The sequence below is a fragment of the Acomys minous genome (genome assembly GCF_964271855.1).
Source record: "Acomys minous genome assembly, chromosome: 6".
Taxonomy (NCBI): domain Eukaryota; kingdom Metazoa; phylum Chordata; class Mammalia; order Rodentia; family Muridae; genus Acomys; species Acomys minous.
Genome location: NC_140487.1, coordinates 18,604,864 through 18,626,685, shown reverse-complemented (window position 1 = coordinate 18,626,685; position 21,822 = coordinate 18,604,864). Strand labels below are relative to the sequence as shown.

The 21,822-nt window shown below is 42.9% G+C and overlaps 1 long non-coding RNA gene and 1 pseudogene across 2 annotated transcripts in view; one reads left to right on the top strand and one right to left on the bottom strand.

The window, feature by feature from the left end:
• Positions 1-21,822, bottom strand: part of LOC311599746 (heterogeneous nuclear ribonucleoprotein A1-like 2) — a 92,184-nt pseudogene that overhangs the window by 58,843 nt on the left and 11,519 nt on the right. The window lies entirely within an intron of this gene.
• Positions 1,827-20,417, top strand: LOC311599005. Its single transcript, XR_014779753.1, has 8 exons — positions 1,827-2,572; positions 2,665-2,725; positions 3,328-3,433; positions 10,283-10,426; positions 11,510-11,935; positions 12,034-12,120; positions 18,852-18,991; positions 20,034-20,417. It is a non-coding gene; the product is annotated as an uncharacterized lncRNA (long non-coding RNA).

The following is a 21,822-nucleotide window of genomic DNA, read 5'->3' as shown; positions in this document are numbered from 1 at the left end:
CCCCCCCCCCCACTGGCAGCCACAGAGGGAATCCTGCAGAGAAGCTGTGCAGTCGGCCAGCAAAGACGCCATGAAGACGTAGACACAGAGGTGCTGGGAAATTCAAAAAAGGGAAGAGGCCAAATCCATATGGAGCCTGCATGTGAAGTTATTACAGGGAGAAACTATTGCATTTAAAGGGGGTAGAGATCGTTATTTAACAAAGAAATATGACAAGATGAAAGGCTAAAAAGTAATTGGTAAGAAATGTTGGCAGAGCTAATGTTTTTTACCCAATTCTAGTAGAAGCGGGCAGAACCTTTGAAAACTTGAAAAAAAAAATCGAATAAAACAAAATTTCACTAGACCAGCTCATCCCACATTAGCTTGTATAAAGACTTACCTTTGGTGTAATGATGCACAACGGACTCTGAATGAGACATTCCCTGATCTCTGGTTTAGAACCCCAATGGCCTGGCAGCCCCAGCTAAGATACCTCACCCCTAACTTCATACGTGCATTCCCACTGTTTCAAAACAGCTGTCACCTTCCATCCAGACCCTCTTGAACTAAGAACTTTTGAAAGTAACAAGGGAAACCCCTTGAGGCAGTGTATGTATCTGTCTCTTTGTGTGTGTGTGTGTATGTATGTGTCTGTATGTCTGGATCTGTGTGTGTATGTATGTGTCTGTGTGCATGTCTGTGTGTGTGTGTATCTGTATGTATGTATGTGTCTGTATGTTTGTGTATGTCTGTACCTGTGTGTGTATGTATGTGTCTGTGTGCATGCCTGTGTATGTCTCTGTATGTGTCTGTGTGTCTCTGTGTGTATGTATGTGTCTGTGTGCCTGAGTATGTGTGTCTGAGTCTGTGTGTGTATGTATGTGTCTGTATCTATGTGTATATGTATGTGCCTGTGTGCATGCCTCTGTGTCTGTGTGTGTATGTATGTGTCTGTGACTGTATGAATGTATGTATGTGTCTGTGAGCATGTCTGTGTGTGTCTCAGTGTGTATCTGTGTGTCTGTGTGCGTGTCTATGTGTCTGTGTGAGCCTGTGGAGGCCAAAGAGACAGGGAACCATAATGAAACTGGAGATCACTTGCTGGCTAGGTTACCTGGCCTGAGAACCTCAGGATCTGCCTGCTGTGTCCATCCATCCTGGGCCTAATGGAACACAACCATCACATCCACTTTTAGAGAATTTCTCTTTTTTAGGTAAAAAAATATTTATACTTAGTTGTATATATGTATGTATGCATGCATGTGTGTGTGGGGGGGGGTGCGTGCGCATGTGCACATGTACCAAGGCACATGTTGGGAGGACAGAAGACAACTTTCAGAATTGATTCTATCCTTTCACCATATTGTTCCTGGGTCATCAAACTCAAGTGATCAGGGTTGGTAGCAAGTGCTTTTCCCCAGTGAAACATCTCGCAGGTCCTGGGAACCCCGTCTGACACAGTATTAAAGCTTGCCTACTTGGATTGTTTCCGTGGAGTCTCCTTCTCCTTGGTTTGGTTTTGTTTTAATTTTTTATTGTAATTTTAATTCTTAAAGAATTTTATATGTAAGTACTGTGTTTGTATCAGTTACACACCTCCATCCAAGTCCTCTCTTGTCCCCTTCCCCACTCACCTAAAAGTCATGGCCCCTCGCTTTATTATTGCTCTGTCTTGCCATCCTTTATTGAGTCTTTGAGTTAGAGCTCTCACAGTTTAGCTGCGTTTCTATGACATCATAGATAGCAATGACATCATGGATAGCAACACACCTCAAAACTTCCTGGCTTAAAACAATAAACATTTAGCACCTCAGTTTGTGATTACACCGCCACTCCCACAAGATTGCAGTGATAGGTTTTCATTGGAAAGCAGGCTCAACCGAGAGAATCCTCCCTTCCAAACCACAGGCAGAATTTAGCTTATATTTAGCCGTCACCAGGGACCCCCTGCAATCCCTTATCATCCAGACACGTGTCCACAGAGCAGTTTGCAGCATGGCATCTGTCTTTCAGCAGCGCCAGATAGCAAGAGAGCAAGAGGGAAGGCCAAAGCGAAGCCCTCTCCGCATGAGCTAACCTCAGCTGTGGGGTTCTTTCCCTCCCTCCACAATTTAGTCAGAAGTAAATCACCCTGAAGGTGAGGTGGGTACACAGAAACATAATCACAAAGAGTCAGGGATCACTGAGGACCATCTCCGAGGCTGTGACCACGTGGTATGGTGGTCATGACCCCTAAAGTGTGTAGGGAGAAGCTTAACTGTCTAAAACCTAGTATTGTATAAATACTCATCTCGAACATGATGAAGTTGTGATAATGTACAAACATAGACCAATGGACAGTCCAACTACATGTATTTAGCCACTGAATAAAAACAATTCTAGGAGTATGTTAAGGGATTTTGAGGAGTGAACCTAGAGCCTTATGCATGCTGGGAAAATGCTCTTCCACTGAAGTAAACCTCCACCCCTGACTTTTCTTTTCTCTTTTGGTTATGTGTGAGTTTTCTCCCAGGGTCCATCTCTCTTGCTCTAGCCACAGGCCCTTTAATACTCCAATGGAGCTGACTCGGAGACCCTGCTTGCTAAATTAGTAAGATCTCCCTGCGAGTTTCAGCTTTGTTTATACATGTCCTTGAATCAAATCTCGTTACTTGCATGCTGATGCGTATTTATTTTCTTAAGCCTGCAGCCCAGCAGTACAAACACTCGATCTTTCTTCATGGATGTCGGGTATTGATTCTGGGTAAATATATTGGTCTTGCAGACTCAGCCTGCCTCTAGGGTGGGTTGCTCCTGAATAACAAGTAAATTTAAGTGGAAAAAGAATAGAGTTTAAGACTAGAACCTCATTTTGGGGGAAAACAATAGCACCAGAGAGAGGCTGGGAGCTTTGCTGGGGAGGGGGAGGGGAAAGCACGAAAGGGGGGGTGTGGTATTAAGGAGTAAGTGAGATTTAAATGACCGTGAGTTTTCCCTCCCACACTGTGGAACCTGAGACTGACTGACGTTACAGACAACAACCACATCCTTCATCAAGCCTTCAACAGCCAAAATTGGTGGGGAACATTTCATACTCATATTATTATATTGTACATATTCTAGGAAGCTACTGTCTACTGAAGAAGGCTAGTGTTGGCCTTGGGATCAGCCTCCTGCCTGGGACACACAGAAGGAAGCCAGGGAGTATAAGTTTCCTTCCCGGATGTTCTGCTTTTCCCAGATTCATCTGCTGAGACAGCACTGCTTCAGCTTGTCTCTAAGGCTTAGGAAATGAGGGCATAGCACAGCCTTAGGTGCTGGCATCTTCAATCTAAACACCTGTGCTATTGTTACCTGCCTTTCTAGATGTCAGGCCACATGTGATGCTGAACATGAAGCTTCAATGGCTGGAAATATAGGAGGGAGAGTTCTATTGAATGAGATACGTTTTTAGATGATGCTACATATAAACGTAAGTAACTGCACGTGGTTTCTTTTCTTTCACTAAGCTGGATACTATGGTCTCTTTGTCTTAATTCTCGACATGAATTGCAGGCCTGTGTCAGGACAGAGCTGGGAGAAGAGGCTCTTGCGGGAAAGAGCTTTAAACAGACACCTGGTTTTACTCAGTGGACACATTTGGACAAATAGTGTGATCACTAACTCCTGATGATCCCTCCCCTGTCTCCAGCTACGGGCCCTGGCCTGCCCTGCCTGCAGGGACTGGGATGAGTGGGTTTCCTTGGTTACCCAGGCTCAATCTCTTGTGGCTTCCAGACAGGCATCTGCAGGTCTGGAATGGGGACTCCTGCTCCTGTCCCAGTTTGCAAATACTTAAGACTTTCCAATATCTGCCTTTTATTTCTTTCCAGTGCTTGTCCCACACGCACAGCAGCCATCAACAAGTAAGACACTTTTTAAAAAAATTCTAAATGCTGACACATTTCAAGGACCACAAAGATAATCACAGAGCAACAATACTTCCTAATTCCTAAATCTCGCTTCAGCCTGCTCATCTGTAGAGTGGATCCCAGGTTTAACAACAGCCTAAGAACCAGTCCTGCTCAGCACCCCTGGATCTGGCTGTCTCCCCTCAAATCCCCTCCTCTGCCTTCAGCTCTCTTCATATCCACTGTGTCTGTTCCCAAAGACCCCTAATTATCTGATTTGCTTCTTCAATAGGCCTAACCAGCCCCTTTCTCCCACTACATGGCCTGTATTCACTTGTTCTAAATTATTTTCTCAGCAGGAAGAGGGAAATCCATCAAAGCCTGTACCCTGGCAGTCCTAATCACTTAGGTTTGGTTACCAGTCTCCAATAGATCAATCAAAAGAACAAAGAACAGTGACATGGAGACAGGAGACCTATCTAGTGTGGCCACGTCACGGGAAGGATAAAACGAAGAGGTCCAGTGACCCTCCACACCTATCTCAGGGCACTGGTATCTGATTAAGGTTTAAAAAAACAAAAAACAAAAAAACAGCAAAAGCTATACGTAACTGACTGTCCAGGTCAATGTGAGGTCCTGTTTCTTGTCTCTCTCGGTTTGTCCTGCAACCTGTCAGCTGGGTCTCCTCTGGCTGTCACTGGGGCTTCAGCCTTTCCTCTCTGTCAGGAGCCACTATGCCAGGGGCGTGGAGAACACCATGGGCCTTTCCACATTGACAAAATTTATTGACTCATCATAAAGGTACAAGGTTTAGCTGTTTCAATGACAGCGGTTTGTCATAGAATCCATCTACCTTGATAGCCTGGCCACGGCAAATGCGGATCCTTTCATTTCTATTGAAATAACTAACATTAACTCTCCTAACACACATCATGCAGCACAATGTAGATATTAACTATATATAGGTTACAGGATGAATGCTGTAACCTACAGCTACAGGACAGCTCAAGGGGCTTTAAAAGGGGGCAGAGAAAGAGTCTGTGTGGATAGAATAAGCAGACTGACCAGCGCCTGGAAGGAGCTGCTGCTGGAGCAGCTGGAATCAGATTTGAGATTGAAGCCGTGACACTCAGCTGCTGGGTGACAGGCAGGAGATCCGTCAGGAGCAGGAGACAGCAGGTCAGAGTCAGACTCAGACAGGAGAAAGGACAGGCAGGCAGCTGAGTAGGCTGAGCCCAGTCAAAGCTACAGGAGTAGTCTAGAGTCCGTGGCCCTTCCTCCCTAGGTATGGCCAATGCTCAGAAGCCAAAAGTTGTATTTAGTTAGCCTTTGTATTTCCAGCTTCTAACATATAGCAGGTTTCTATTAAATTCTTGATGAATTAATAAATAAATATGAAAATGATGCATGAGAATTTGTTACATTTCCTAGGTTGCATCTACAGGACACACTTGCTAGTGTTAATTTAAGTCTGTTTCATAACTATGTTAATGTGACACTTTAATATTGTATCAAAAATTATCATATTATCGTGATCTGCATCTGAAATCTTTCCCCCATAGACTCCTGTGTTTGAGTGTTGGGCCTCCACTCCTGGTGCTCTTTTATGATGCTGAGAAAGCTTTAGGAGGTGGAGCATAGCTGGACGAGGTGGATCATGGGAAGCGGGCCTTGAGTGCTAGGCCTTAGTCCAGCTCTCTTAGGTCCTGGTTATTGTCTCCATGTAACTGCCTGGCTCCTACACCACAGCCACAGGTGACTCCCACTGCCGTGCCACCCCACCATGGTGAACTGTATCCCCTGAACCACGAGCCAGATTAACCCTTCCTCCCTCAAGTTGCTTTGGTCACAGCAATGGAAAAAGCAACTTATGCTCATACAATGGTTACTTTCAGAAAGCATTTACTAGGACGCTATAGCAAAAGTTTATTGTATTCAGCAATGAAAGTCAATGAATAAAGTAGGATTTGCCAGATAAATATGTTGTTTAGCAAAGCATAGTGGATATATAGCCCTTCTATTAAGAATGAAGTTAGCCAGGACAACTTGCTATCACACAGCTTGGAAGAAGTAGTCTGTTGCCTATAGATGTTTATGTTATGGAATGATCGGTAATAGTGTCTCAAGAAAATTTAGGAGAAAGACTCCATCTTTCCAGAAGGACTTGAAATTCTCATCTGTTTGACTCGATGGCATACTTTTAAGAATCTTGTGAGCTGTATCTTAGAAGCTTCCAGTGGCATGCAGGATTTGAATGTCAGCTAACACCAGGGGTGTGTGTGTGTGTGTGTGTGTGTGTGTGTGTGTGTGTGTGTGTGTGTGTGTGTCCATCACTGTGTGGTAATCACTTCACCATTAGGAGGTGGTGTTGTGTACGTGTAGTCTAGGCTATTTGGAGTATCACTTGAGGCCAGGAGCTCATTTGTTTTGGGTTTTGCTTTTTGAGACAGGGTTTCCTTTAGCCAAGGAGCTCCTGCTCTTTTTGCTTCCAAGTGCTGGAAATGTGTTTGTCACTATGCCAGGCTGGGCCACAAAGTTGAATCCAGCCCAGGCAGCACAGAATACCCTTGTCTCAAAACAAGATAAGCAAAACAAACCCCAAACAACTAAAATTAAAATGAAGTTTTCCTTTTCTACCAACAGGTGACAGTGTTGCTTTGGGACTAATCTCAATCTGTGGCCCTTACCTTTGAGACAGGGTCTTCCAGTGCAGTCCAAGTTGGCTGGTAGCTCACTGTGGAGGCCACGATGCCTACTGCTTCATAAGCCTGCTTCTGTCTCTTGAGTGCTGGAATCACAGACATGCCACCACTCAAAGCCAGGGGCATTTTAAAATAATTCTAGATCAATTTCTTAACCCCACTGGAACTCTAAATTTCAGCCTTCAAAGTGCCAGGATCGCCCTTAGTTCAGAGCCTGCCCCCTTTGCACTGACATCTACACCCACCTAAGGCTTCTCCCCTGTCAAGGCAATCTACAGGCTCCTTGGTGCAAGTGGTAACTGCATCTCTAAAAACCCCAGATGAGGCTATATTCAGTTCACTAATCTACTTCTCCATCTGCCAAGAATTTCTGTTAAAACTTTTATTCAAATAAGATAGGGTTTTTTTTTTTTTAATTGATTGTTTCAGTAGCAATCGGGGATCCTAGTCTTGTTGATGCTTCCTTTTCTTTTTAAACATTTTCTGCATGTTGTACATTGATGCACACCTATGTCAACACACTTAGATAATTTAGATATTGAGGGCCTAAGGATGTAGTTTGATGGTGGAGCAGTTTCCCAAAGCAGTAGAAGGAACAGCAATAAGAAAGAGGAGGAGGAGGAGAAAAAGAAAGTTCCACTCTTTCATAAGATTCCTGCTGCTCCCTTACTTCTTAAAATGGAGGAGCTATTATGTGCCTCAAAAAGTTTGTTTAAAAAAATAAAAGCTAGCAAACAAGCAGGAACACGTGAGATGGAGGAGTGAAGAAGAGGCCTCCCCACACATCCCCCCTGAAGTGGGAAGCCCATGGTGGAAGGGTTGTTCCAACTCAGGAACCAGTTCTTTCTCTAAAAGTGTCTTCCCAATCCATAACGTGGGCTTTTAGAAATCATGTTGGGTCTGTACTTTCCTCTACATCTAGATATAGTTAATTGGGGGGGGGGGGGGAATCAGCACTATCAACTAGCTTCTAAATAATTGTCCAGAAACTAGAAATTGAGAATTGTGTCATTCGACTTATTCTAAACACTCATGTTGCTCAATGCGTGAGGAAAAGGTGAAAGGACATCAAATTACTGCGATGTTTTCCAGGATGCAGACGGGAAGATGAAAGCTCAGTGTACAGCCCTTCACACCTTACAAACAAAGCCTGCTGTTAAATGCAGCCTGATAGAAATGTAAATATTGGCCTAGGTGACATACAGGCAGTGCCAAGGAGTGGAACAAATGTTTGTAGTGCCTCTCCCGTGCCAGAAGGTAGCCCTGGGAATAGGAAGAGTGAGAGCCAGGAGGAGAGCGGGTCGGGCAAGGCAGACCAGAGCTGTGTGTTTCTGGGCCAGGAAGGAACCCACTCACTCTGGTGCCCAGCAGGATGAGGTGTTTTCCTGAAGATTGAGATTCATAAATTTTTTAAATGACTGCTCTGCCACTTTCTCTCGGTTTAGTTGGTCTAACACAGGGCACAGAGTGGAGCTTTCCTCCACCTTCCCAGTGATAGCAAATCTAAGACTTGTCTTTGGTTAGGCCTGGTGGCACACGTCTGTAATCCAGCAGTTGGGAAGCTGAGACAAGAGAGTCAAGTGTTCAAACCAGACTTGGCTATACAGAGGGGCACGGTAGAAAACAAGAGCAAGAAAAAAAAATAGTGTTCAGAAGTAAATGAGGAGTGGAGGCTGTAATAAATCTAGCCTCCACATGCATGTGCACACGTGCATCTGTGAACACATACACATACACATGTACATACATACGTATATACATACATACATACATACATACGTATATATGACATAGGCATGCTTTAAACTACTGTTTGTGAATTTACTACAGCTGCAACAGACACTAAGATATTCACATTTAGGTAATTGTTGCCAATATTTCCTCCCTCAAAAGATTATTTTTAGGGAGTTTGTTTTCACAGCAGTAACAAAAAACTTTTACTCAAAATCTAATCCTGAAATTTATTTCGTGTTTGTTTACAATAACAGTCCTTTAGTTTAGTTTAGTTTTTTTTTTTTTAAGCATCGTTTATGTATTTGCTAAGCATGTTGATTTGTTTGGAATCACTCTGTGGTTTTAAGGCCTGCGTTGCCAGAATTTCAGAGTTATGACTGTGTATTAAATGTATCTTGTTAGATGTTTGTTAGACCGTTTTTAATTTAGTGGTTTGTCTTTCCTTTCTGCTCTGGTAATTATGTTGCAGGCTAAGCCATGTGGCAGTATTTACCAGTGGTCTGACTGAATACTAATCAGGCCTTCCTTAGTGAAAACATCCTGATATTTTTATCTATCATATTGCTGCCCAGAAAAAAAGGACTCTGCTACTAGATGGCCAGCGAGTGCCTGTAGGTGAGCAAGATCACCAAAAAGCTGCCTCAAATTAGGTGCCACAGCTTTGACAAACTCCCTCCCACCTCCCTTGGTTTTATGAGTTTATTGGACTTAAAAGTAACGGTGGCAGTTTCAACAGCTGTCGAAGACTATGAAGTGGCTATTGAGTAAATAGGACCCATTTGGTAGATAGGAAAAAAGGGAAGGTGAAAGCCTGATGTTCCTAGTGACTCAGCTGAAGTCAGCAGACTTCCTTGGAACTTCCTTTTTCCTTGTGTGAGTGACTTGTTGCTCACTAGTGCTGGCTGGCTTAATGGTCTTCCCCAGTGTACAGTATGATGTAACACTAACATCCTTCCACCGCTGGTCTTTTGTCTCTTGCCCTGCCCTCTTACAGCTCCGTTTTCTAGGTGAGCTTCTTGGGCATCTTTACATTTTGTTTCTTTTATTATTATTGTTGTTGTTGTTGTTGTTGTTATTATTATTATTATTATTATCACAATTGCAATTTTGCTTTATCGAGTATCTTTTATTTCTCCTTTGACAATTTCATTGTGTATTCAACATCTCTCAATCATATCTGTCTCCAGATTCTCCCTCCCCTCTTCTGACACTTTCCCCCCAAAACAGATCTTCATGTCCTCTTTAAAAAAAAAAAACTCCCCCAACCCACTGAGTCCCTTTAGTGAAACTTGCTGGGATATTGACTGATCTGGTGCAGGCTCTGTGCAGCCATAGCAGCTGTGAGCTCCTGAGTGCAGCCACAGTCACGTGGTGTCTCGAAGGCAACACTTCACAGCACTCTTCATCTTCCGGCTCTTGTACTTTTCCTGCCTCTCCTTACAGAATGCTTGCATTTGGGTCAGCGCAGAAGTTCTGTTTACAGTGGAGCACTCAACAGTCACTTAGCCTCAGCACTTTGACCAGTTGTGAGTCCCTGCATTAGTTGCTACTCTCTACAGAAAGAAGCTTCTCTAGGCAAGGTTTAGAACAGCATTAGGCTAGGGGACTAAGGATAAACAGAAGGCTACTTGACATCATGTCCATCTACCTAAACAACAGTAGCAGTAAATGCCTATAACTTTTTTTATCAGTTCGAGGCCTGCCTGGTCTACAAAGCAAGTCCAGGACAGCCAAGGCTACACGGAGAAACCAATTGGAAATCTCTTCTATTTGGGAGGATACGTTTGCTCTCTGAATTTTTCCTTCCTTTTGATGACATTTTGTATTCATTTGTTTATCTTGGGTTTCCCTGTTTATATTAGAAACTTGTATCTGATATCTACTCACCCTTCGTTGTCGCTCATTAAAAATGAAAAAAATAACAAAATGAACTAGCATTCTGTGCATGATGCTAGGATACTGACAAAATCCCACTTCTGTGGTATTCTTCCAAAGGCAATCACGGGGAAACAGCAGACAAACTGAAACTACAAACTGACAGACATTTGACAGGATAACTCACCAGTGGTCAACAACTGTCAACATGACACAGAGTAGAAAACTAGTCCTACAAAAGGAGACTGAAGATATTCTAATGCGGTATGATCTGTACATTTCTTTCCTTTGTTCAGTGTTTCCCTGTCTCCTCCCTCCCTCCCTCCTTCCTTCCCTCTCTCTGTCTCACTCTCTCTGTCTCTGCCTCTGTCTCTCTCTGTCTCTCTGTCTCTCTCTCTGTCTCTCTGTCTGTCTCTGTCTCTGTCTCTGTCTCTGTCTCTGTCTCTCTCTCTCTCTCTCTCTCTCTCTCTCTCTCTCTCTCTCTGTGTGTGTGTGTGTGTGTGTGTGTGTGTGTGTGTGTGTGTGTGTCTAGGGATTGAATTCAGGGCTTCATACAAACAAGGTAATTGCTCTACTCCTAAACTATATTCTCATCCAGCCCTGGAAATATCTTTGGCTAAAATGGACTTTTAAACAAATTATTGGCAAATCTGAACGTAGTTTATTATTAGAAGTATTATATTAATGGTAGCTTCCTGACTGATATTTTCCCTGCAGTTAAGTGAGAGAATGCTTGTAAGAAATACTTGTGTGAGTATCTAGGTTCAAAAGGGCATCATGTCAGCAATTTGCTCTCAATCAGTTCGGAAAAGTAAAAAATATATATCTGTGGATATGATTCAGACATCTCTCTAAGTTGCTATGCTACCTCTGTGCCTGTCTATGGGGGTAAAGAGAAAGGAAAGTGAAGGATAAAGTGTACATGCTAAAAATGTTCATACTTCTTGGATCTGTTTATATGATAATTGGATCTCTTTATACTTTTCTTCCAAGTTTTCCATAAGCCTATAACTATGCTAAAGTAACATGGGGTTTTTAAAGGGGACTGCGATATAAAGACTGGTTAGTGGCAGGCTGCAGTAGAACATGTGCAGACCTATCCAGCTGTAACTCTGAGTTCTCCTGGGCGTCAGAATTAGGAGGCATCCATTCTGGAAATGTCTTCCTTCCCAGCCCTGAACACAGGTGATTGGACCATATAGGCAGATTTTACACTGGATGATTGGAGCTTGGGAGAGGTCTACCCACTGGATGGCAGAGGCCTTGCTCCTTGTGGTTCAACTAGGATGGATGCCCCCTTTGATAGGTTCCTTCCACCATTAATTCTAACATATAGTGTGTCCACAGTCAAGGAAGGACCTGGGATTGGACAGCTGTCACCTCAGTGGATGAGGACGGTGTTTGCAAGAGGAGTGAGCTGCTGACTCTTCACAGAGAAGCAAGTGCATGCTTGTGAGAAAGAAGCTGAGATGAAGGAAGGGTTGTCTTCCTCCTGGATGGCTTTCCAGCCCTGCAAGGCCCCACTGCACAGTAGTGTGGTTCATTCCTAACACGCAAAATATGATTTTTGCCTCATTTTGTCTTGTTTGTTTGCCTGTTTGTTCTGAGACAGGGATTCTCTGAGTAGCCCTGGCTGTCCTGGAACTCACTGTTTGAAGTTGGCCTCAAATGTAGAGATCTGCCTGCTTCTGCTTCCTGAAAACTGGGATTAGAGACCTGCACCACCACTTCCCAGCTAATAGATGATTTTTCTAACTGAGCTAGTTTGATTGGGTAGGTTTCCAGTCCTTGCATGCCAGAAAAAAGCCTTATCTTTATTGTTTCACCTTCCTGATTTTTATTTTATTTTTAAAGATTTATTTTTTTTTAAGGAGGAGAACACCAAATCTACTTTATTAGCATGAAAAAGCAGCCAGAACAAGGCACAGCAAGCAGAAACACACGTTAGCAGTCAAAAGGTTAGTGTTGCATACAAATATAGCATCTTAAAGATTTGTTTTATTTTATGTTTATGAGTATTTTGCTTGGATATCTGTCTGCCTGTTCTCTTTGAGTATGCATTACCCTCGGAGGCCAGAAGAGGGCAGTGGATCCCCTGGGACTAGAGTTACAGACCATTGTGAGTCACTTTAAGTTCTGGGAATCAAACCTGGGTTCTCCGGAAGAATAACAAGTGTTCTTAACTGCTAAGCCATCTCTCCAGCTCAATTTCATTTTTCAAAAGAAAGCATCTGTGTGTGTGTGTGTGTGTGTGTGTGTGTGTGTGTGTGTGTGTGTGTGTGTGTGTGTGTATTCATGTATGTGGTATGTGCATGTGTGCATGAAGGCAGTGTCACTCCTCAGATGTCATATACAGCCCATACTTTTAAGATAGGGTCTCTAACTGGCCTGGAACTAATCAAGTGTTCCAGGCTGGTTTCCCCCTACCCCAAGCCCCTCCACACACACCTGGCAGGGATCTGTCTGCTTCCACCCCTCACACCCCACCAGGGCTGGTATTTAGGATTACAAGTATGAGCTGCCATCCCCAGCTTTTGAGTGAGGCTCTGCAGATTGAAACCACATCTTCTTGCTTACAAAGCAAGCACTTCACCTATTGAGTCTTTAATAAACTACACATCTAAATTAACATCAGTGTCAACCAGAACACACATTAAAATATCAGAGAATTTGAGGTTAATTTCATTTTTTTTTAAACATCTCCATTTTTAAAAACATTTAGAACGTAGACTATGTCTCATGACTCCTTGCCTGCTTTTAGTGGGTTTAATCAATTTCTCCTATTAGAGTAAAAAAACAAACAACAAAAAATCGGTTTCCACAGAAATCTGTTTCAAGAATCACTCACTGCTCAGGCATGAATCTTGTGTTGTAAGAGCCCCTGGAAGAATTCCTGTCAGGCACCAACCAGGGAAGCCTAATGACCTCCCTGTTTCCAGCATCTGTTCCTTTAAATCCCTTTCCAGCAGCTGGAAGAGGACACAGTGGCCAAAATGTCTCTCTGTAGATGTTATGGTGAAAGGGAGTCTAGATATGCACTTTAGCCTTGCTAGACTTTCTTCTCAATTCTAAGTCTAATGAATCAGCTATAACATGGATTGGGGGAAATGCACAGAATTATAAAGCTATATTGCCAGAATAAAACTATGTAAACAAATTCTAATTTAAAGGAGAGCCAAAAGATAATTTTACAACCATCCTGTGTTTAAGGCTCTCTGCAAAGTGAAGACAGCTATTCACAGCTATGAAGCTCAGCTACCCAATACGTGCGGTAGGATGACATCCCTTCAATTACCACTTGAAAGAACATCTCTTATTAAAATGTTGTGCCAAGTTTCAGTAGGAAAATACTTTTGAAAACAAAGTTTATAAATTTCATTAAATTTTTTGAGTTTCAAAAGGAACCAGTTAAAACTAATGCTTCCAAACAAGCCCGCCCCATCCCCGGGGAGTGAGCAGTTTACAGGGCAACTGCCAAAGCTTGACTCTGGTGCCTTAAAAACCTGCGTGGTTCCATCCCAGAGCAGGTAGGCATCCAATTTTACTCAGATCGTTAGCTGATTCTTAAGAGAAAAGAAAACAACAACAACAAAAAGATCTTCATATCAGTGTTTCCACTATAAAATGGCTTGTATTCATTAAAAAAATTCTTAGAAAAATATTGCCAAGTTGGGGGAAATTTTCCCACTGTGCACAAACAAGATCTGGTTAGTTAGTTTGTTTGTTTTGGTTTTGGTTTTTTTTTTTTTCTTGTATGTGTGTGTTTGTTATATATATATACTTTTCATTGAAGTGTTACCTGATACACAAAAAACGTGAAAGCTGTACATGATAATGGGGTGTTATGAGATATTTGACACATGTACACTGAATAATGGTTAAATCAGGGTAAACAGGGTTGCATCCTCATTTATCACTTTTTTTGTAATGAAACCTCAATCCTTTCTGCTGGCTTTTTGAAATGTGCAGTTCCTGCTGTCTCCAGCAGCCCCGCTGTGCAGTGACACTGCAAAGCCTACTGCTTCTATGTAGCCCTAGACCCACTTTTTAAAGTGTTCTCATTAGAATATCTTAATTATACAGAATATTAGGCTTCGTTTTGGTACCTCCATGTGTGTACACAGTGGCCTTGGAGCCTACTGTGCTCCTCGGCTCGGCCCTTCCTGCCCCTCCACTCCCACTCGTCCCTTTCTCATTCTAAGTAGCTCCTTTATGTGTTCATGTTTTGCATTGCTCTTTGTGTGTGACCCACTGAATTGTGGTAGAGTTTTGTTTGTTTGCTGGTTTTCATAGAAGCATAGGTGAGAGTCTCTTTGCAGGATAATGCAAGCTATACCACTGAAGAGAACAATCCTTTCTCTCCCATAAGCTTTTTGCTTATAATTTAAACAAATTTTGAAAATATAATATTTTCTTTCGCTCTTTCCCTTTTTTGTATCTAACCTCTCCTAAGGACCCCCCACCCCCGCCCTTTCTCAAATTCATGGCCCCTGTTTCTTCACTTGTTATTAGATATGTATGTACATACACATGTATGCATACATACATATGTATGCATACACACACATGTAGATATTCCAAAATACACAGTACAACCTCCTCCGTCCTTATGTTACCTGTACGAGATGATCTCGGGGCTGACCACTCGGCATTGGATAACCAGTTGGTCAGTGCCTCCCTGGGGAAATCCATTTCTCTTCCAGCATTTCTGAGTTCGCCATAGTTCTTTGTCTATGCTCGAGAGCCCACAAACCTCTCCCTTTTGCGTTTGCATATCCATTGGTGTTGACATTCCTTAGGTTTTGTTTCCCATCAACTATAACTGTGTATAAACCCTCAGCAGAGAGTAGCGTCCAGGAGGCCCTCTCACTTTTGTGATAGAATAATACTGATGGGCAAATCTTGTGCAGTGTGAGTATGTTACCACAGCTGCGGTGAGATTCATAATGCAATAGCTATGGCATGGCCAGAATTCAGTGTGCTGGCGAACCCCTTTCCTCTGGCTCTTACATTCTTTCCACACCCTTCTTTTGTGATGTCCTCAGAGTCTTGGAGAGAGTCATGCCTGGACATTAATAGGCACTCAGTACTTTGACCAATCTTGTGTTAGTGGTCACTACTGACCATTGCGAAAGCAATCCTCTCTAACCAAAACTGATATCAGCATCTGTTTTCAGTATAAGAATTGCTATTTAAGAGGCAGTTTGAGAGGTACATCACATCCATTTAGCAAAATAGCATCAGTAGCTTCCCCACTAGTGCCTTGACATCTCTGAGCATAGACTTTTGATGAAGTTTACAGTACCAGACATGAATTCTTTCCTGTGGAGCCAGCATTCCATCCAGTCTGAAAGTGACTGGTTACCGCCACAACAGACTTCCCACCACAGCATCAGTGGGTATGTTTTGCCTGGCCAGGTGGTATTGCTGGACATAGCATCCATACATGAGTAAGAGGCTTCCGATCCAGTTCCAGCTTTATTTCTCTAGGTCCTGTGGCCAAGGCATTTGACATCTTCAATGACAGGATCTTACTATCTAGTTCTGGTGGGCAACTACAGTGGCAATTAACTGTATTGCTTTGGGGCCCTTGGGGAACTCCCTGCCTAGGAGCTCTAATGAAGGTAGGCCACTCCGGCATTGGGATTTTCCTTTAATAACTTATAGCTTGAGAATATCCTAAGCCACCCATATAATGTGGTTCCTTTCAAACTCTTTGTATTCTATTTTTAAATTATCTTCTCAAAGATTAGATTTCTTGTTAGCTCCACTTTTAACACCATATTTTGGCAATAAACTGAAGGATATAAGTGCTTTTCATGTAAGATAAAACGCCAATCTACACAAAATTCTAGTTAAGTCGTTTCAAATACAGTGTACCAGTTGTTAATGACTTCTCTCAGATTTACTTGCTAGGAGAAACCATTTGGCCCCAATTACAGAATTTCTGGTACATGTGTTTTGAGGGAAGAGGGAAAAGCATCCAAAAACAATGCTTCTCAGACTTCGTTGCACATGGGATCCATCTCGCAAGCTTGTTAAAATGCACAGTCGGCGTTTTAATGAGCTCCCGCATTACGCTGAAGCTGCCAGGCCATGGACAAGCATCGGTGGCAAGATCATCACACAACCTAAGGCATGGAAGATGGGTGGAAGAAAATGTTTGCCTTCCTGTATCTACCTACCAGTAAACCCATTGGCCACACCCCGGACCAATTTCTGGGAAGGCATGGGACTATTTCTCATCTGGAAGGCTTCCCAGTCTGCGGGTGGAGGAGAGCTTATCTGTTGCAGTACAAGCGAAAGTATTGAGCAACTAGGTTGAGTTCCTTCTCTGCATTGGAGCCCTTCCAAAGATTATAAAGTGTCTGTTTATCTTGTTTTCCTTGGTAATAAACCAATCACATCGAAGTCATGGCATCCTAGAATAAAGAGCACATTTCACTTCCCATTACCAGAGGATGGATATGACCATGTTATCAAGCTCCAGTCAGTAAAACCACACTGAAACAGAAGTATGCACACAGGCCACACTTTGAAAATGAGAAGTTAAATTAATTTACCACTCCAGGCACAGCACCAACGTGCTAGAGGGAAAGCTCATGTCCAAGAAGTGGTGACTCTGTCCTTGTCACTCCTGTCCGAACTCTGAATATTTCCAGCCAGTTTCAGAAATAATCTCTTAGGAGTGAAGAAAATCACCGGTTACTGTGCTAGGCACAGTAGTGCATGCCTTTAATCCTAGACCTCACACTAGAAAGTAGAGGCAGGAGGTTTTCTGTGAGTTCAAGTCTAGCCTGGTCCACACCAACCTAGGCAGCATAGTGAGATCCTGTCTTGAAACAAACAACAAATACAAAAAAAACCCCAAAACCTCAAACCCCACACCTATATTACTAATTACCATAAAAATCACCACAGGAAACTTTCTTTGGTTAAAAAGATATTTAAATAATAAAATTTGTCAGCATATTTTATGGACATGAGGTAGGTACCTTCGGTAAATCAAGTGAGATAATTTGGTAAGACCGTGTGTCTTGTACATAAAGAAGGGCTGCTTCTTCTTACTCTGTAAACGATGCGGGGTCCTATTTTTGGTTCCAGGGGGTCTAGGATATCAAAGTCCTGCTTCTGGAATGACGTCATTCCTGCCTCAGCTGGAGATTTCAGGCCAGAGAACTAAAATCTTACTGACTTGAAAACAGAAGACCCTACCATTTATTAGTAATTTGGCCTATAAATAGTACTTTGTTATAAACGCCTTCTTTTGTAGCTTGCTTTCCATGTCACTTCATAAAAAGATTGGAGAGGCGCCTAAAACTTTTGCCTCTAATCTACTGCTCTCCGCTGCAAAAAACACACTCAGGAGCAAAAACACGGAAGCAAACAGGTCTGTCCACTGAACTGAGTACAGCATAAAAGGCTGGCGCTCTGCAGCCTCCACCAAGCTCCTACAGGTCTCCAGGAGGTTCTCTATGGATGTGTTTTCCTGTCAGTGAGAAATAAACTCCATGAGGCCTTATCGTCGCCACACACTTTCCACAGCTCAAGGCAGAAGCAGTCCTGATACTCCCATGCACTCCAGTTAGGTCATTTTGAAACCCCAGCACGCACATCCCGGTACCCAACTTTGTAATTTAGGATTCTCTCCTGCTCCTTCCTTTCCGTACTCGCAGACGCTTCCACATTCTCTTCGACCGCTTCTGAGACGAAATAGAGATTTACAACACTGCTAATTCGGTATAGAGATGCAGTCACTTGGATTTACTATCTCAAGGAAAAACGCCAGTTAGAATGTCCGGTTCAGAAAGATTCTTTGGGAAACTCCACACAATTAAAGCCCAGCTCACAAAAAAGGCATGGACCATGATGGCTTAGCACGTGCTTGAGAGTCAGCCTTGTTACAGGGCATAGCAGGAAGTAAGCATTAATAGCAATCTAATAATTTCTAAGTGTCTAATTCCTGATCGGTCTCTGATTGGAAAACACTTGTGACTGGAGAGGCATTTTCCCTTTAGATCTAGTAGAGGCGAGTGACTACATCACTACATGTTGGCAGTGTTGGAAGACCTGGCATGTGCACTCGACCTTCCTTATTCATTCCCTGCCAAAGTCCAAGCCAGCACATGGGCGTGGGCATGACTGTTCGGAGTGACTCGTTCAGTTTCCCGGCCCTGGTGAAGCTATAAAACTTCTGTGCTGCATATCAATGCAACCCTGGTTTGTACTATACTTTTAATCAAGCTGTGTTTGCCTTATGTGGGTGTGAGGCTCTGGGTGGTATCTTATTGAACTAAATGCATCGCTGAAATTTCCTTGTAAAATATTTACACAAAGTCTTGTTTGGTGAGGGAATAGGAGGGCTTATTTTATGATTACAGGGAAGGCCTTTTTAAATGTGTGGCCAGTCACTAAAGCGTCAACGCCATGTCAGCAGGAGTTTATAAGCATCCCACGAAGACTGTACAGGATTTCCTCCTCACAGTGTGGCCTGCACTGTGGCATGTCCCCCTCACACTGTGTAATATGCATGCTGTACTTTCAGATGACCTTCCTGATAAACTGTGTAACTATGTTTTCACAGCATTAAGTATTATTTCTTTAACTTTGGAGAATAAGGCATTTGGGCATGGTGGTGGCGAAGGCTTAGGTTTCCTTCCAATTCAAGTGTGTACTGTGCATTTCACAGACTCTTGAGCTGCTGAGTACCTGTGCTGGAACTGGCTAAGTGCTTTAATCATGTCCTGGGTGCAGGACTGGTCAGGCGGAGAGAAGTTCTACCCTACTCTACCTGCTGAGGACAGCTCTTCAGAAAGCAATTCATCCCGGGTGAGCCTCTGTCACACCTGCCGCAAAAGGAAGGCTTTAATGAGCCATTTTTTTCCTGTCTCATCCATTCTGTAATTTGGTAATAATATAAAGAATGTGCCAAATGAGAGGGTACAAGGTATTTTGTTGGAGGGAAAAAGGACCTAGTGGCTACAACAGGAAAATGAGTTGGCTGTAAAAGAAAACCACATCCTCTAGCTGGGAGGGACCTTGCCAATGCAAATTTTATCCACTTTAAGAGATCCTCAGGAAGTGTCGGTAGGAAACAGTGACAGTTTTAATAATAGACACTCCTTAGTGAGCGCTAGATAAAGTGCATTATCTCTTTTGATTCCCACAGCTATCCCAGGCATTAGTCCCATTTTACATACGGGAAATCCGAGGCATAGGAAGCTACACGATTTGTATGAGCAAGAACCTGGAAGCACAATCTGATGCTTCAGGGACTGGCTTCTAGGCACTTTTAGTTCAGTTGTGTGAAAGGCAGCAGTAGAGTTCTCCCCTGGGAAGCAGTGGGAGACAGTATGGAGGCAGTATGGACAGTATGGAGACAGTATGGACAGTATGGACAGTATGGAGACAGTATGGACAGTATGGAGACCGTGTGGACAGTATGGACAGTATGGAGACAGTATGGACAGTATGGAGACAGTGTGAACAGTATGGAGACAGTGTGGACAGTGTGGAGACAGTATGGACAGTATGGAGACAGTATGGGCAGTATGGACAGTATGGAGACAGTATGGGCAGTATGGAGACAGTGTGGACAGTATGGACAGTATGGAGACAGTGTGAACAGTATGGAGACAGTATGGACAGTATAGAGACAGTGTGGACAGTGTGGACAGTATGAAGACAGTGTGGACAGTATGGAGACAGTATGGACAGTATGGAGACAGTATGGACAGTATGGAGACGGTATGGACAGCATGGACAGAAAAGGATGGCCGTCAACAAGAATCCACTCTCAATGTCAGCTGTGTTGATGTGTGAGCCCTGGGCTTCTCCCCTGATGTTTCTTTTTGTTTCTGGTTATCATTAGGAAGACAAGAAGTTTAAGTTCAGCACATTCAACTTTTGCAAGGTCAAAATTAGTAGGAAGCAAAGCTGGGATTTAATTCTGTTTTTCCAAATCAAGACCCTGTTCTACCATCCCATGTTACATTCTTGGAAAGAAAAAGAAAAGAAACGAAAAAGAAAAGAAGAAAGAAAGAAAGAAAGAAAGAAAGAAAGAAAGGCAAGAAAAAAGAGGGGAAAGAAAGAAGTTGTAAGCAGGTCCTACGAGCAGTTGTAGCTCATTGCATGGCTCTGTTTATTTTAAAGCTATAATAGGCAAAATGAGTTGATAATGACAGAAAATGGATCAGAGAGAAGTGGGGATTGCCTGCCATGGAATGCTAAGTACCAGGAAACTTTTGGGAATGGTAGATTCTGTTTGCTTGGTTTTCCTTCTGAGACCAGATTTTTCTATGTTACCTAGCTGGCCTTGAACTCTTGTGCTGCTAGTGATCTTTGTATCTTGTTTGGTGGTGTTTATATGCAAATCATCTGTCAAAACTCTTTGGATTGTACTCTGAGAGTTGGTACATTTTATTGTATGAAAACTATTCCTTGACTAAGATGATTTTTTTTAATGCTAAAATGAACCCAGGGTCCAGTGTAGAGATAACTACTACAGTTTTGCATGTGCATGGGATCGGTTTGGGAGATACAAAATTCTGGCTCTTACAGTCTACACAGTCACCTTCTGTGGTATCTGCTACTGAGGAAAAGGAAAAGCTCAAAGTATTTGCGCTGGCTAATTTTATGCCGTCTTGACACAAGCCATAGTCATTTGAGAAGAATGAGCCTCAATTGTGAAAATATCCCAATCAGATTGGCCTGGGGACAAGACTGTGGAGTATTTTTCTTGACTGATGATTGATTTGGGAAGACCCAGAACACCACTGACATCGCCTGTCTTGGTTCTGTGGTCCTGAGTTGTATGAGAAAACAAACTGAGCAAGCCAGGAGGAGCAAGTCAGGAAGCAGCACTCCTCCATAACTTCTACTCCAGTTCCGGCCTCCAAGTTCCTGCCTTTACGTCCTGCTCTGACTTGTCTCAGTGACCTGAGAACTGTAAGACGGAATATATCCTTTCCTCCCTGAGTTGTTTATGGTCATGATGCTTTATCACAACAATAGGAATCTTAACTATGGTGGTTAGATTTCTCAGACTCCTCCTTAGCTAATATTCTGATTGTGAGTCAGAAACTGACTGTGAGAGCAGGGTGTGCTGGGGTGGTTGCCATTGCTGGTATGTGGGACCCGCTAGGTCCAGCAAGAGCCTTTCAGTGTCTTCTGTCTAACTTCGTAGGAGTTTCCATTAATTTCTCTGACAACGAGAGTGACTTTCCCATTCTCAGACTGCAATTGTGGTAGTACGTCCAAGGCTTAAGCACTGTATTGTATATTTGTTCCTGCGCACACAATTGACTGGAGCTAGGGTTCTAGAGTCAAGCTGGGGCTCCAGGCATACCAGTTTGATGTATGAGTATTGCTAGAGGCTTGGTTTAGGGACTTGCCTTCTAGATTTTCCAGAATCTGTATCTATTTCAAAATATTTCCTTATTTTAATCCCGAGATGATTTCTGCTTCTCTGTAGCTAGTCCACAAAAGATGGAGTATATTTATTCAACCAAAACAGTAACTACAATAATTAGTCTCATGCCAAAACTAAAGACAGCATTTACTGAGTACTGAGATTCTCCCAGGATAAATGCAGTGACATAAAAGTATAACTGTATTTTATTCTTCCCTCCATCTTACTTAATTCCTGAATGGATTTGCCC